Below are 5182 nucleotides of genomic sequence, written 5' to 3'. Positions count from 1 at the left end.
AGTCTGTGGCAAAAAGGTCTCATGTGGACATAAGACCAGCCATACTGGGTCAGACCAAAGGTCCATCTAGCCCAGTATCCTGTCTTCTGATAGTGGCCAATGCCAGGTGTCCCGGAGGGAATGAACAGAACAGGTAATCATCAAGTGATCCATCCCCTGTTGCCCATTCCCAGCTTCTGGCAAACAGAGGCTAGGGACACCATCCCTGCCCATCCTGGCTAATAGCCATTGATGGACCTATGATGGTTGGATCCACCTATTGATGGATCCTTGGATGTATAGACAGGGGAGCAGTCAGTAGGACTAGAGGGAGGTCATTTGACCTCTGTATACGGCATTGGTAAGACCCAGGCTGGAATACAGTGTACCGTTTGGGGGTTTATGTTTTACAAAGGATGTTGAAAATGGGAGACAGTGCCGAAAACAAACACAAAAATCATTCGCGGGCTGGAGAAAATGCCTCAGAGTAAGAGGCTTAAAATGTACAGCAAAGAATTGATTTTTTTCAGGGGCTAAACTGAAAAATTGGGGAGGGGGGAATGGTTTTGATTGAACCAAAACTGGAATTTTTCTGGATTCTCACCAAAACCAGACCCTCTCCCCCCAATTTAATTTTGGAAACATCACCACACGGTGTTTAGAAAATGAAATTTGCTCAACAGCACCAGCATGTGCGTTGGATTCTCTGAAAGTTCAAACCAAGGTATTTCAGGCGAAATATTTCAGGCTTGATAAATCGGCATTTTCCAACTCAACTTTCCAACCATCTCTATTAAAGTGCTCAGTCTGTTTAGTTTATTACATAGACGATTGAGAGGTGACTGGCTAAAGTGTATAAACACCTTCCCAGGGAGAAAACAGTGGGTACTAAAGGGTTCTTTAATCTAGCAGAGAAAGGCATAAGAAGAACCTAAGGCTGGAAGAGAAGGCCAGACAAAGTCAAGTTAAAAATAAGACAAAGATTTTTAACAGTGAGGGGTGATTAACCCTTGAAAGAAACCAAACCACCAAGGGAAGTGGTGGATTCTCCATCTTTTGTCTTCAGATCAAGAAGGGATGCCTTCCGGAAGACACTTTAATTAAACACAAGTTATTAGGCTCAATACCTGGGTGAGCTGGGTGAAATTCTCCAGCCTCTGCTGACAGCAGGTCAGAGTAGATGATCTAACGGTCCGTGCTGGTCTTAAATTCTCTGAATCGAGGAAGGGTGTGATGTGCGGTGCTGGGGTGCCGGGTCGGCGTACAGCGACGACGCGCTGCTGATCCCTGTAGTACTTCTGCAGTGTTGGGGGAGGGGCACTGCAGGAGATGGGCCAGGGCAATGCGGAGAAGGGAGAGGCGATGAACGGGGGAGAGCGGCTAAGAGGGCGATGCTGAACAATGTTAAGGTCCCCAGCTCCAGGAGCGAGGGCACGAGAGAGTCAGCGCAGCCTGGAGCTGGTGTCCGAGAGAAGAACTCCCAAGGGGAGGCCGGTGGTGACGGGGCTGTGAAGCTACCGGGGGGCAGGGGGCGTATGTGATGGTGCCACCCAGCCCTGGCACTCAGCTCCATGGTGCAGTGCTGGCATGAGTCAGGGGACCTCCCAGCTGTGCCTGGAGCGGGCGTAGCTCCCGCCCAGCGCTCTGCTCCCTGGAGCTGCTGCAGGCAGGGGGCAGCAGGGCAGAGGGCAGCAGGGCCCTGTGAGGAGCTGGGAGCAGAGACCATGGGGAAGCGTTGCTGCGTGGGGTCACCACGGGCCTCCCCTCCCCTTCCCACTGGCTGTCAGAAAAACAGGCTGTGTTGACAAAGCCGGTGCTGTCCCCGTTCTCTGGCGCTGCTTTTCCTGGAAGCGACTGGAGAGCAGGTGGAGGCTCATTTAGCTCGTTACCGATGCTGGGGAAGTGCATCGAGTGGACGTTTCTCCCGCAGATTAAAAAGCTTTCAGTGCAGGTCTGGGGCCGCCTCCCTCGTTACTGCATTAATGTCTTCCCCGAACCCACTCCTCCCCGCAGAACATCCGCAGCACGGGCCGAAAACATCCCTAATGAGCCTGGGACGCAGGGGCCACGCAGGGCGGAGCAGGAATTAGCCGTGCCCTGGGCTGCAGGCAAACTGTGGAAGTGGCAGGCGTTCTGCATTCCTGGGGATGACCCCTGGCTCTTGCGCATCGACCCACTGGTGTTAAGGCCAGATCCCACAGGCCAGAGTCCACCCAGCAATTCCCGCCTTGGGGAACCCCCACCCTGCGCCCCAGGGACAGAGCAGGCCCAATAGCTGGGGCTTGCACTAGGGACTATCTGCACTTGGACGGCAAGGGCTTTTCTGTGGGCATGTGGGGTTCCTGGCAGCCCCTCGTCCCTCCTGGGGGCAGAGCCCTTAGTCCTCCTACCTACCTCCTCAATCCTATTTCCTCACAGAAACAACTGCCCTGGCACATCACCGGGTTGTTACGTCAGAGCAGAGTGGCCCCTGTCATGATTCGCGGAATCTCTGTCCTCAATCACAAGGCGTTTAGTCAGGAAACCAGCCATGGCCACAAACAGGCTTTTGCCCCGCTTGGGAATTAGGAGGGTTAGGATTGCCACTTTTCGAATTGCTGGTAAGTGGACCCCCGAGGCCCCGCCCCCTGTCCCGCCTCTTCCCCCAAAGCCTCACCCCTGTTGCTTGCTTCTCTCTCCCCCTCTCCCTGTCACTCGCTGGATCATCCCGAGGAGCCTGCCTGGATGTTGGAGGCGGCCCTGGCTGAGCAGGAGCTGGTGCATGTTAATGACCCGGCACCTCCCCCTGCTCCGCGGTAACTGGGCTTTTGGGTCGGGTGCTATTTAGGGTTGCTTAGTCCCCAAAACCAGACACCGCCCGCTTAGGAAGTCAATGCAGCAAACCAAGTCGTGCAAGCCGCGATTTCCCACCCTACGGAAGGAATTCAGCTGCCTAATTTTTATCAATAGATTCATAGATTTTTAAGGCTCAAATAGCCCCTTTAGACCATCTAGAGTAGCCTGACCTCCTGCATAATGCAGGCCAGACCATTTCATCCAGGGATTCCTGCTGTGAGCCCATAGCTTTTAATATATTAAGAGCAGATCGTTTAGAAAGGAATATTTCATCTCAATTTTAAAAGACTTCACATGATGCCGAATCCTCTGCATCCCAGGTCACTGGGTCTAAAGGTTAATTGCTCTTATTGTTAAACATTTGCACCTTCTTTCCAGTTTGAATTTGTTCAGCATAAGCTTCCAGCCACTGGCTCTCCTTCTGCCTTAGCTAGATTTGAGAGCCATCCGCTCTCAGAAATCTTCTCTCCATGTAGGTACTAACAGATTGTGGTCAAGTCATTTATTAAACTTCTATTACGTAAGCTGAACGGATAAAACTTCTTGCATCCCTCCCCGTAAGGCAGGTTTCCCAGACCTCAGATCATTCTTGTAGAGCTTCTCTGAGCCCTTTCTGATTTTTAACATCTTTTTTGAAGTGTGGACACCCGAAGTGTATACACTTCAGTAACTGTCTCACCAACGCTGCATACAGAGGTAACACTAACCTCCCGCCTCCTCTTACGTGCAAAGATTGCATTTGCCCTCTTAGCCACAGTGTGGCCTCGGGAGCTCATGTTTAGGTGCTTCTGCACCACGTCCTTGTCAGAGTCACTGCGTTGCAGGATATAGCGCTCCCTCCTGTATATGTGACTGAACTACATTCTTTGCTCTCAGTTGTATGACTTTGCATTTGGCTATATTAAAATCCAGGGATTGTGAATAAGCCCAGTTTATCAAGTGCTCCACGTCGCTCTGTAGAACAGACCTATTCATTATCATTATTTGCCGCTCCGTCGGTTTTGACGTCATCTGCAAACGTTACTAGCAGTGATTTTATATTTGCTTCCAAATCGTTGATAAAGGTGTTGAATAGCTTTGTAGGGACCCTACTCAAACCCTCCCCTCCCTGGATGGTCATTCCTATTAAACAGTTACTTTCTAGCTATCAGTTACCCTATCTCTAATCCTTTTCATATGGGCTACATTGATTTTGTATAGGGCTAATTTTAAAAACAGTATTTTAATGGCATTTCTGCATTTTAATCCCCTACGTAGCTTTGAAAAGATCCACCTTACTGGCTCAGTAAAATACCAAGATCAAAGACATTACATCTTCCTACTTTGGGATTTGAACTCACTACAGATGCTAGGGAGATGGATGGACCTTAATGAGAGACACAAGGTAGGTGAGGAATATCTTTTATTGGACTAACTTCTGCTGTATAGCTTTCAAGCTACACGGACCAATTGTTAAGCAGAAGGGGTAACATGTGGAGGCAGTCACTTGAAATGAAGTGGGCAGTTGGGGGTTAGATTGTTATACTTAAAGGGCTTGAAATGGGCAATTAAGGGTAGCGGGCTATGGGGCGTGTTACAAATTGTTGTCATGAGCCATGTTAAGTCCATGGCTTTTGGTGTCTAGCAGAGTTATGAACTGATGTTCCCAGGCTCATCTTTTGAAGGTGTTGTGCAGGTTTCCCTTGAAGACAAGTACTGAAAGATCAGATATGGAGTGATCATTCTGTGAAAAGTGTCTGTGGACGGATGGTAGGGTGTTTTTGTCTTTTATCATTTTCCTGTGTGAGTTCATTCAATAGCGTAGTGACTGTCTGGTTTCACCCACGTAATTATTGTTGGGGCAATTGATGTACTGGATGAGGTACACCACATGTTGTGATAAGCATCTGTAGGACCCTGGATCTTGACAGGTGTGTTGTGGGGGATCATTGTAGCAGTGGAGGTATGTCTGCAGGTTTTGCATCTATTGGATTTAAGAGGGACACTGATTTTATGGCTCATGACAACTTGTAACACGCCCCACAACCTGCTACCCTTAATTGCCCACTTCAAACCCTTTATGCATAACAATCTAACCCCCAGTTGCCCACTTCATTTCAAGTGACCATCTGCCACATGTTACCCCTTCTGCTAAACAATTGGTCCCAACTTGTATTTAGCTCAGACACTCTGCTTCCTTCCCCAGCAGTGGTGGATTAACCACAGGGCTAATGGGGCCCATGCCCAGGGTCCCTGGCCAATTGGGGGCGCCCCTGGAAAAATGTGCACCCCCATACTCCGACCTGCTCTGCCCGCCCAGCACTCCTGCCAGGGAGCAGGGGAAGCCCCCGTGCCACGACCCCACTCCCCAGCAGGAGCACTGCGCAAG

This window comes from Terrapene carolina, unplaced genomic scaffold, assembly GCF_002925995.2.
Source record: "Terrapene carolina triunguis isolate 2854851 unplaced genomic scaffold, T_m_triunguis-2.0 Scaffold166, whole genome shotgun sequence".
Classification (NCBI taxonomy): Eukaryota; Metazoa; Chordata; order Testudines; family Emydidae; genus Terrapene; species Terrapene triunguis.
The sequence above is the reverse complement of the archived record's forward strand: the minus strand, read 5'-3'. Positions refer to the sequence as shown.